At 45.4% G+C, this 12,414-nt stretch overlaps 1 protein-coding gene across 1 annotated transcript in view; it reads right to left on the reverse strand.

Annotated features, from left to right (window-relative positions):
• LOC121278106 (structural maintenance of chromosomes protein 6-like) overlaps nt 1–12,414 on the reverse strand; it is an 88,287-nt gene that overhangs the window by 71,684 nt on the left and 4,189 nt on the right. Inside the window, exon 2 of the mRNA XM_041188179.1 lies at nt 4,480–4,572. The gene's annotated coding sequence lies outside the window, so the exon portion shown is untranslated. The remainder of the gene's footprint in view (nt 1–4,479; nt 4,573–12,414) is intronic.

Genomic DNA, 12,414 nt, shown 5'->3' on the forward strand with positions numbered 1-12,414 from the left:
GGCATCACAGGAAAGCTGTGACCTGATTAGTTGGTAGGAAATCTGCACCGAATTTGGAAAAAAAATACTGCAAAGCTAATTAATAAATTAATTATCTAAGTCAAGATGGCTGGGCAAGTGATGTGCTGTAGCTGTATGATGTGGGAGCTGGCAGATCCCATTGCAAGATGCAGTGACCACATCTGCAGTAAGTGTTGGTTGCTGGAGCAACTCCGGCTCAGAATTGACGAGCTGGAGTCTGAGCTCTGGATGCTGCGGCACATCCGGGTGGGGGGGGAGAGTTACCTGGACGCTTTGTTTCAGGAGGCAGTCACACCCGGTACACTAAGTACCTCAAGTTCGGTCAGTGGTCAAGGTCAGCAGGGTGTGACTGCAATTGAGGCAGGTAGAGGGATCCTATGTTCAGGAACAGAGGAGCCTCAGCTCTTGACCTTGTCTAACAGTTACGAGGTACTTGCTCCCTGTTTGGATGAGGAACAGGGCTGTAGGGAGAATGAGCCAGCTGACCATGGCACCGTGGCACAGGAGACCATTCAAGAGGGGTGAGCAAAAAGACAAGTGGTAGTTGTAGGGGATTCTATAATTAGGGGAATTGATAGCATCCTTTGTAAGCAGGATCAAGAGTCCCGCATTGTATGTTGCCTGCCTGGTGCCAGGGTGAGGGACATCCCTGACCGGCTTAAAAGGATATTGGAGAGGGAGGGGGAGGTTCCAGTTGTTGTGGTCCATGTCGGGACAAATAACATAGGTAAGACTAGGAAAGAGGACCTGTTTGGGGATTATCAGGAACTAGGAACTAAATTAAAGAACAGGTCCTCAAGGGTTATAATCTTTGGATTACTACCCGAGCCACGTGCAAATTGGCATAGGGACGCGAGAATAAGGGAAGTAAACACGTGGCTAAAGGAGTGGTGTAGGAAAGAGGGGTTCCATTTCGTGAGGCACTGGCATCAGTATTGGAACAGGAGGGATCCATACCGTTGGGACGGTCTCCACCTGAACCAATCTGGGACCAATGTTCTAGCGAAAAGGGTAAATAGGGTGGTCAACAGGACTTTAAACTAGAAAGGGGGTGGGGTGGGGTGGAGGGAAGGGTAAAACTCCAGGAAGTATGACTAATAGGAAACAAAGCAACAGGTTAGCATGTGGCGGGGGGAGGGGGGTGTGGATTCAACTTCATGGAAAGTTTTGTAAAAACTGAAAAGAAAGGAGAGCCCAGGAGAGGCTATTAAAGTCCCCAGAACACAAAATAGGACAGAGTGTTTGGAAAGGGCTAGGAATCTAACTTCAAACATATCAGATAAAGGGACGACAATGAGAAAGGGGACGGGAAATACAGGATGAAGGTGTTGTATCTGAATGCACGCAGTATACAAAATAAAGTAAATGAGCTTGTGGCGCAGATTGAAATTGGCAGGTATGATGTGGTGGGCATCATGGAGACATGGCTGCAAGGGGATCAGGACTGGGAGCTAAATAGCCAAGGATATACATCTTATCGAAAAGATAGGCAGGTTGGCAGAGGGGGTGGGGTTGCTTTGTTAGTAAGAAATGAAATTAAGTCAATAGCTGGAAATGACGTAGGGTCAGATGATGTAGAATCTGTGTGGGTAGAGTTGAGGAACCGCAAAGGTAAAAAAACCATAATGGGAGTTATGTACAGGCCTCCAAACAGTAGTCAGGATGTGGGGCACAAGATACACCAGGAGATAGAAAAGGCACCTAAGAAAGGCAAGGTTACAGTGATCATGGGGGATTTCAATATGCAGGTAGACTGGGAAAATCAGGTTGGTAATGGATCCCAAAAAAAGGAATTTGTGGAATGTCTAAAAGATGGCTTTTTGGAGCAGCTTGTGGTGGAGCCCACTAGGGAACAGGCAATTCTAGATTTAGTGATGTGTAATGAGGCAGATTTGATAAGGGAGCTTAAGGTGAAGGAACCCTTAGGAGGAAGTGACCATAATATGATAGAATTTACCCTGCAATTTGAGAGGAAAAAGCTGGAATCAGATATAACGGTATTACAGTTAAATAAAGGCAACTACAGAGGCATGAGGGAGGAGCTGGCCAGAATTGACTGGGAGATGAGCCTAGCAGGAATGACAGTGGAACAGCAATGGCAGGAGTTTCTGGGAGTAATTTGGGAGACACAGCAAAAATTCATCCCTAAGAAGAAGCAGCATACTAAAGGGAGGACGAGGCAACCATGGCTGACAAGGGAAGTCAGGGACAGCATAAAAGCTAAAGGGAAAGCATACAATGTGGCGAAAAGCAGTGGGAAACCAGGGGATTGGGAAGCCTACAAAGACCAACAGAGGACAACTGAAAAAGAAATAAGGAGGGAGAAAATTATGAGGGTAAACTAGCCATTAATATATAAGATTGCAAGAGTTTTTTTTAGATATATAAAGGGTAAGAGAGAGGCAAAAGTGGACATTAAGCTGCTGGAAAATGACACTGGAGAAGTAGTAGTGGGGAACAAAGAAATGGCGGAGGAACTGAATAGGTACTTTGCGTCAGTCTTCACGGTGGAAGACACGAGTACCATCCCCAAAGTTCAAGAGAGTTGGGGGACAGAGGTGAGTATGGTGGCCACTACCAAGGAGAAGGTGCTAGGAAAACTGAAAGGTCTGAAGCTGGATAAAGGAAGGTGGTATTACACCCCAGAGTTCTGAAGAAGATAGCTGAAGAGATAGTGGAGGCGTTAGTGGTGATCTTTCAGGAATCACTGGAGTCAGGGAGGGTCCCAGAAGTCTGGAAAATCGCTAATGTAGGCCCCTGTTTAAGAAGGGAGTGAAGCAAAAGACGGGAAATTACAGGCCCATTAGCCTGACCTCGGTTGTTGGTAAGATTTTAGAGTCCATTATTAAGGATAAGATTTCAGAATACTTGGAGGTGCATGATAAAATAGGGCAAAGTCAGCATGGGTTCATCAAGGGGAGGTAATGCCTGACAAATCTGTTAGAATTCTTTGAGGAGGTAACGAGTAGGTTAGACAAAGGAGAGCCAATAGATGTTATCTACTTGGACTTCCGAAAGGCCTTTGACAAGGTGCTGCACAGGAGGCTGCTCAGTAAGATAAGAGCCCATGGTGTTAGAGGCAAGGTACTGGCATGGATAGAAGACTAGCTGTCTGGCAGGAGGCAAAGAGTGGGGATAAGGGGGTCCTTCTCAGGATGGCAGCCGGTGACTAGTGGAGTCCCGCAGGGGTCAGTGTTGGGACCACAACTTTTCACTTTATACATTAATGATCTAGATGAAGGAACTGAGGGCATCCTGGCTAATTTTGCAGATGATACAAAGATAGGTGGAGGGACAGGTAGTATTGAGGAGGCAGAGAGGCTGCAGAAGGATTTGGACAGGTTAAGAGAATGGGCAAAGAAGTAGCAGATGGAATACAACGTGGGGAAGTGTGAGTTCATGCATTTTGGCAGGAAGAATAGAGACATAGACTATTTTCTAAATGGGGAGAGAATTCAGAAATCTGGAGTGCAAAGGGACTTGGCAGTCCTAGTCCAGGATTCTCTCAAGGTTAACTTGCAGGTTGAGTCGGTAGTTAGGAAGGCAAATGCAATGTTGGCATTTATTTCGAGGGGACTAGAATATAAAAGCAGGGATGTGCTGCTGAGATTTTATAAGGAATATTGTGAGCAATTTTGGGCCCCGTATCTCAGGAAGGATGTTCTGGCCCTGGAGAGGGTCCAGAGGAGGTTCGCAAGAACGATCCCAGGAATGAAAGGCTTAACATATGAGGAACGTTTGAGGATTCTGGGTCTATACTCTATGGAGTTTAGAAGGATAAGGGGGGATCGGATTGAAACTTACAGAATACTGAAAGGCCTGGATAGAGTGGACGTGGGGAGGATGTTTCCATTAGTAGGAGAGACTAGGACCCGAGGGCACAGCCTCAGAGTAAAGGGAAGACCTTTTAGAACAGAGATGAGGAGAAACTTCTTTAGCCAGAGAGTGGTGAATCTATGGAATTCATTGCCACAGAAGGCTGTGGAGGCCAGGCCATTGAGTGTATTTAAGACCGAGACAGATAGGTTCTTGATTGGTAAGGGGATCAAAGGTTACGGGGAGAAGGGGGCTGAGAAACTTATCAGCCATGATTGAATGGCGGAGCAGACTCGATGGGCCGAAGGGCCTAATTTCTGCTCCAATGTCTTATGGTCTGTCAACTCAGCTCTTCTAGTTTCCATCAATAGTTATATTGACTTACGCTATAAATTGCATTGCAAAAGCTTCAACTTTTCTCATATTGGAAAGACATCTAGTGGCGCTGCCTTTTTGCTCTTTTAGTTATCAATCGGGCTGAGCTGGAGAACTGAACATGGATGCATAATGCTAAAGATTTCGAGTAACAAGCAGATGCTGGCAAGTATTTCCAAGCAGACACCAAAACAAAAGACATCAAACACACAAATACTACACATATGTTTTAAAAAATCATGTCTACGAATAGTTACTCCAACATACCTTTAGCCTAGTTGGCTCATGAAAAATCATTGATTGCGCTGTATTCAAAGAAGCAGTTGGTGAGCTTGCCAGAAGAGGCAAGTTTAATGAAGCCTGGGAAAAGAACAAAATATGGTTAGGTGTGGAATAAGTTAGAGCAATAAATCAAAATATAAAAGACAAATGCGGCTGAATATGCATCTCAGTTTTGAACTTCAGCAAGCAGTTCCGTTGCTGAAGCCAACATTCTTCCCTAAAGTATCATCAAAACAAATTAAACAGACATGACAGTTGGCATGGGGAGGCAATGGCATAGTGGTATTGTCACTGGACTAATAATCCAGAGACCCAGGATAATGCCAGATGATGGAATTTGAATTCAATGAAAAAAAATTGGAATTAAAAGTCTAATGATGACCATGAAACCATCGTCGATTGTTGTAAAAACCCATCTGGTTCACTAATGCCCTTTAGGGAAGGAAATCTGGCCTACATGACTCCAGACCCACAGCAATTTGGTTGACTTTTAAAATACCCTCTGATGATCAGAAATTTACCTTAGCTGTACAATATCTAATGATAAAAGCAAAATATGTGGATGCTGGAAACCTGGAACAAAAACTGCTGGAAAAACTCAGCAGGTCTGACAGCATCCGTGGAGGGAAAGACAGAGTTAACGTTTCGAGTCCATATGACTCTTCTTCAGAACTAAAGGGAAGTAGAAATGTGGTGAAATTTCAAACACCACCCTGCTCTCGTGCCCATATGTCCGTCCTTGGCCTGCTTCAATGTGCCAGTGAAGCTCAACGCAAACCGGGGGAACAGCACCTCATCTTCCGATTAAGCACTTTACAGCCTTCCGGACTTAACATTGAGTTCAACAACTTCAGATCATGAACTTTCTCCTCCATCCCCGCCCCTTTTTGATCCCCTTTTTTCAAATATTTATTTTTATTTATATATATATATATATATATATATATTTTCCCACCTGTTTCTATTATTATTTTTAAAATTTATTTCCATTCATTGTTTTATCCCGACCTTTTAGCCTATTTTGATCTTTTCTCCCACACCATCCCCTCCCCCCACCAGGGCCATCTGTCACTTGCTCATCCTGCTTTCTACTCTTAATGTCACTATAGCACCTCCTTTAGCTAATATCACTACCATCAACATTGACCTTTTGTGTGTGACATCTTTTGCAATCTCTCCTTCGCCTCCACCTATCACTGGCCTTCTATCCAGCTTCATCTGTCCCATTCCCCTTAAACAATATATATTTCACCACAACAAAAACAGAATTACCTGGAAAAACTCAGCAGGTCTGGCAGCATCGGCGGAGAAGAAAAGAGTTGACGTTTCGAGTCCTCATGACCCTTCGACAGAACTTGAGTTCGAGTCCAAGAAAGAGTTGAAATATAAGCTGGTTTAAGGTGTGGGGGGGGGGGGGGGGGGGGGGGGGAGAGAGAGAGAGAGAGAGAGAGAAGTGGAGGGGGTTGGTGTGGTTGTAGGGACAAACAAGCAGTGATAGAAGCAGATCATCAAAAGATGTCAACAACAATAGAACAAAAGAACACATAGGTGTTAAAGTTGATGATATTATCTAAACGAATGTGCTAATTAAGAATGGATGGCAGGGCACTCAAGGTATAGCTCTAGTGGGGGTGGGGAGAGCATAAAAGATTTTAAGATATTTAAAAATAATGGAAATAGGTGGGAAAAGAAAAATCTATATAATTTATTGGAAAAAAAAGGAAGAAGGAAACAGAAAGGGGGTGGGGATGGGGGAGGGAGCTCACGACCTAAAGTTGTTGAATTCAATATTCAGTCCGGAAGGCTGTAAAGTCCCTAGTCGGAAGATGAGGTGTTGTTCCTCCAGTTTGCGTTGGGCTTCACTGGAACAATGCAGCAAGCCAAGGACAGACATGTGGGCAAGAGAGCAGGGTGGAGTGTTAAAATGGCAAGCGACAGGGAGGTTTGGGTCATTCTTGCGGACAGACCGCAGGTGTTCTGCAAAGCGGTCGCCCAGTTTACGTTTGGTCTCTCCAATGTAGAGGAGACCACATTGGGAGCAACGAATGCAGTAGACTAAGTTGGGGGAAATGCAAGTGAAATGCTGCTTCACTTGAAAGGAGTGTTTGGGCCCTTGGATGGTGAGGAAAGAGGAAGTGAAGGGGCAGGTGTTGCATCTTTTGCGTGGGCATGGGGTGGTGCCATAGGAGGGGGTTGAGGAGTAGGGGGTGATGGAGGAGTGGACCAGGGTGTCCCGGAGGGAGCGGTCCCTACGGAATGCCGATAGGGGGGGGTGAAGGGAAGATGTGTTTGGTGGTGGCATCATGCTGGAGTTGGCGGAAATGGCAGAGGATGATCCTTTGAATGAGGAGGCTGGTGGGGTGATAAGTGAGGACAAGGGGGACCCTATCATGTTTCTGGGAGGGAGGAGAAGGCGTGAGGGCGGATGCGCGGGAGATGGGCCGGACACGGTTGAGGGCCCTGTCAACGACCGTGGGTGGACCGTGGATTTTTCTTATCCTACCTATTTCCATTATTTTTAAATATCTTAAAATCTCTTATGCTCTCCCCACCCCCACTAGAGCTATACCTTGAGTGCCCTACCATCCATTCTTAATTAGCACATTCGCTTAGATAATATCACCAACTTTAACACCTATGTGTTCTTTTGTTCTATTGTTGTTGACATCTTTTGATGATCTGCTTCTATCACTGCTTGTTTGTCCCTACAACCACACCAACCCCCTCCACTTCTCTCTCTCTCTCTCTCTCTCTCTCTCCCCCCCCACCCCCCCCACACACACACACCTTAAACCAGCTTATATTTCAACTCTTTCTTGGACTCGAACTCAAGTTCTGTCGAAGGGTCATGAGGACTCGAAACGTCAACTCTTTTCTTCTCCGCCGATGCTGCCAGACCTGCTGAGATTTTCCAGGTAATTCTGTTTTTGTTTTGGATTTCCAGCATCCGCAGTTTTTTTGTTTTTATATCTATATATTTCACCACATTCTACTTCTCTTAAGTTCTGAAGAAGAGTCATACAGACTCAAAACGTTAACTCTGTCTTTCTTTCGCCACAGATTGTCAGATCTGCTGAATATCTAATGATATACTTGTGTGACCCCAAAGTTCTGAAAATGGGACCCCTTGTTACGTGCACTCTGTCATGTTTTTATAATAATTTCTTTTTAATTAATTCATGGAATATGAGCTGCCTTCTTGAACCACTGCAGTACATGTGGTGTAGGTACAGCCAAAGCATTGTTAAGGAGGGAGTTCCAGGATTTTGACACAGCAATAGTGAAGGTACAGTGATATATTTCCAAGTAGGGATGGTGAGTGGCTTAGAGGGAAACTTCCAGGAGGTGGTGCTCCCATCCATCTGCTGCCCTTGTCCTTCTAGATGGTAATGGTCGTGGGTTTGGAAGATGCTGGAAGTGGCCTTGGTGAGTTCCTGCAGCGCATCTTGTAGATGGTACACACAGACATTGTAAGGTGATGGTGGAGAGAGTGAATGTTTGGGGATGGGGAACCAATCAAGCAGGCTGCTTTGTCCTGGGTGGTGTCAAGCTTCTTGAGTGTTGTTGGAGCTGCACTCATCCAAGCAAGTGGGGAGTATTCCATCACACTTCTGACTTGTGCCTTGTGGACAGGCTTTGGGAGTCAGTGGTGAGTTACTCGCCACATCGTTCCTGCCTGTGACCTGCTCTTGTAGCCACAGCATTTAAATAGTTGGTCCAGTTCAGCTTCCGGTCAATGGTAACCTCCAGGATGTTGTTAGCGGGAGATTCAATAATGGTAATTGAATGGCATGGGGCGATGGTTAGATTCTCTCCTGATGGAGATGGCATTTGTGTGGCATGAATATTACTTGCCACTTGACAGCCGAAGTTTAGAGGTTGTCCTAGATCTTACTGCATTTAGACATGGACTGCTTCAGTATCTGACAAGTTGCAAATGGTGCTGATCAATCATCAGCCAACATCCCCACTTCTGACCTTATAATGGATAGAAGGTGATGAAGCAGCTGAAGGGGATTGGGCCTAGGACGCTACATTGAGTAACTTCTGCAGTGATACCCTGGAACTGAGATGATCAACCCCCAAAAACCCCAACTACCTTCCTTTGTGCTAGGTTTGACTCCAACTAGTGGAGAGTGTTCCCCTTGAGGCCACACTCGGTCAAATGCTGCCTTGATGTCAAGGGCAGTCACTCCCACCTCACCTCTGGAGTTCAGCACTTTTGTGCATGTTTGAACCAAGCCTATAATAAGGGCAGGAGCCGAGTGGCCATGGTGGAACCCAAACTTAGCATCAGCGAGCAGGTTATTGCTAAGCAAGTGCTGCTTGATAGCAGAGTTGATGACCCCTTCCATCACTTCACTGATGATGGAGAGTAGACTGATGGGGCAGTAATTGGCCGAGTTGGATTTATCATGCTTTTGTGTACAGGACATATCTAGGCATTTTTCCATATTGCTGAGTAGATGCCAGTGTTTTAGCTGTACTGGAACAGCTCGTCTAGGGGCACTGCAAGTTCTGGAGCACAAGTCTTCAGTACTATTGCCGGAATATTGTCAGGGCCCATAGTTTTTGCAGTATCCAGTGCTTTCAGCTGTTTCTTGATATTATGAAGTGAATCAAATTGGCTGAAGACTGGTATCTGTAATGCTGGGACCCCCCCCCCCCCCCCCCCCCCCCCCCCCCCACCGATATGGATGCCACTCGGCACCAATACCAATCACTCATAAGGGATTGAATATAGACTCTGGGGTTCATTTAGAGGTTAGGCACGTGAGAAAAAGGTACATGTGTATAAAGCTTGAAGACGCATCAGCAGAGCCATGTGTGTGCGCTCATGTCTAAGCAAAAGTTAACCTAAAAATGGTTTGCATGACACACTTTCTTTCTAGTGATGTCATGCTCCTATTCCCTAAAGGCTTATTACAACACATTCAATACTGCAATATCACATGTGCCCAAACATACAGTGCTCCTACTTTCCAGAAGTTGGACTGGTTACCATCCCATCTCCAATCTCCAATCTCCTTTTCCTGTTCCAAGTCCTTGAATATGCTGGCATCTCCCAGAAAGATGCCCATTTTTCCCCGAACTCCATGTTTGAAACCCTTCAATTAGGTTTCCACCCCACCACAGTGTTGAGTCAGATCTCACTAAAGTCACAAATGACCGCCCGTGTGACTGCGACAATGGTAAACTATCCCTTCTCAACAAGTCTGCAGCCTTTGACTGCCTAACATGTCACCACTCTGGGTGGGACTGCACTCACCTGGTGCCATTCTTTTCTATCCCATTTTAGCCAAAGAATCACCTGCAATGATTTCTCTTCCTGCGCCAATGCCTCTGATGGGGTGGGGCGGTGGGGGTTGCACACCAGAGATTCCCTGGCTTCCTCTTATTTTTCAACTACATATTGTCCCTGGGGGTTTCATCTGAAAACAAGCATCAGCTTTCACATATACATGAATGACACCAGTCCCACCTCTCACCACCTCTCTTGAACACTCCCCCACCCCACTGTCTCTAAATGGTTTGACTAGTGGTCTGACATTCAACAATCATCAGAAATTTCATCCAACCAGAATTGGGGGAGTGCAAATTCAACCTCAAAATCTCAAAGCCCATGAAAAATCAAAAGACAGGGGCATAAAATTTGAAATATTGAAAGAACGGTTGCCCCCATACAAACACTGTAACCTCTCCAATCTAGAACTCTGAACTTTGGAAACGCCAGTGCTCCCGAATTTTTTTTCAGCCAGCCCCGCATTTCTCAGACTCACCACTTGCAGCCCTGGACCCACTGGATTCATGCCAGGGAGATGAGTGACAGCTTGAGACTTTGCTGTGTCGCAGCACTTTGCACTTTGTGTCCAATCCAACTTATCCAGCGTTGGATCTTCTGGGGAACCTCTGCAGTCTCGCAACCGGGTGGCTTACTGTGGCGCTGCTTCTGCATCTTTATGCATTACCTTCCTCCCTTAGTCTGGGCTGTTTGTTGCTGCTCATGTTATTTTTCATTTCATTCTGAGCTGCTGATGGCTCTCTGTCAGGTTTGTTGCCGGGGTCTTGTAGCTTACAGATGAAATTAACATCAGCCGGCAATCAAAGTGCTGTTCATTGCACCCCTCCCTGCCCCCACCAAAGACAATGTGAATGGAGAGAGAACACACACTTCGAAATCTTAAGAATTTGTGTTTGTGTCCAGGGTTTTCTCTCACTCTTTCCAGGATTGCAAGGAAAGTACTGATCTGTAAGTATGTTTGATCGCAGAGGTCTGCTTGCTGTTGGGGGAAGGGAGGTGGGGCACGATTTTTAATTTTTAAAAGAGGCACATCAAAAGACATTGGGAAAGCAGGCAAAGTGAAACAGAGCACAGGTCCGCCTAAAGGAATCGCAACTAGTGGTTCAGGATACCTAAAATCCTGACTTATTTATCTCCCAACCAACATAATTCATGTTACAACATGTGCTGATCCCACAGGCACAAATATAAGAGCAAAATACTGCGGATGCTGGAAATCTGGAATAAAAACAGAAAATGCTGGAAAAACTCAGGTCTGGCAGCGTCTGTGGAAAGAGAAACAGAGTTAACATTTTGAGTCCGTATGACTCATCTTCAAGAAGGACCTCTTCAGACCTGAGTATTTCCAGCATTTTCTGTTTTTATTTCAGACACAAATGTATGGGGTCCCTTCCCTATTGGGAATTACATGGCTTCCTTCCAACAAGCCAAGTTCAAACCCATGCCTAAATCTCTGATACAAAACATAAGCATGGGTGGAAAACTAATTGCAAATTAGTTTTTCCTGAAGCTGGTGCAACATAATTGCCAGGAAACATAGCAGTTTGTACATATTCAACCAATAATAGGTTGTAGGTGCTTCCTGCTGTGCTACCACTAAGTTATAATTAGTAACTAAGCAGCAATATCTTTTGCTATGATGACGAGACAGATCAATCATGCATAATGATTTGTCAAACACATACATTTCCTGTATTTCGAATAAAACCAACTAAAAGCAATCATGAAAACATTCTCCTAGCCAGCCTCCCACCTTCCATAAACCTAAGCTTGCCTGAACTCTGCTGGCCATATCCAAACTCGCACTAAGACCCATTCCTCCATCGCCCTTGTGTTCAATGGCCTATGTTGGCTGCAAAGTTCAAAATGCATGAGGGCTGCAGGCAAATTTGCCCCCGAAACATCACAAGTAGCTCACAAGAAAAAGAGAAAAATTCCAGGCAGGTCACCCCATATAATTACATTATGGCTCCTTGATGGTCCAAGCGGGGCTGAACAATTGAAGGCGTAGGCACTGAGCCTATGCGTCTCATTGGGAGCACTGTTTTCAAGACAGAATTTAAGCGGGGGAGTAGCAAACACAGGAGGGACAGAATTTGAGTAGCTGCTCCTCCAGATTCCTTCCCCCTCACTCATGCTGCTTTTCCAGAGATAGAACATACTATTGTATCTATGGCAAGAGAGGGGTAAAATATCAAAAACGATTCCTGTTGGAAAGGTCCAAGTTAAAGCGAGCACACTGACCCCATAGAGCTTGAATCTTTAGGTAGTGATAGGCCTCAAGTCTACGATGGCAGTAGATCAACACCTCTTGTCTGAATCTCACCAACAAAGCCAAAGATAAAAGTTGATGCAAAGTGTCGCATTGCTGAAAAAGGCTTTTGTCTTGGCACGTTTATCATGGAAGCGAGGCAAACCATCAACGAAATTTGCATCCACAGGTACAGTGTCTCAAAAACGGCAACCTCATGACCAAGGCCATGCCAGATGTCAGGCTGGGCGGTTCAGACCAAGCCAGGTCTGGTGGGGTCAAGAGTCGCTCGGAGCACAGGAACAGACCAGCAAAGCAGATAACTAGCCAAGCGCCACAATGTACCAATGCAGCGCCTAGCTCAATT

This window comes from Carcharodon carcharias, chromosome 5 (assembly GCF_017639515.1).
Source record: "Carcharodon carcharias isolate sCarCar2 chromosome 5, sCarCar2.pri, whole genome shotgun sequence".
Lineage (NCBI taxonomy): Eukaryota > Metazoa > Chordata > Chondrichthyes > Lamniformes > Lamnidae > Carcharodon > Carcharodon carcharias.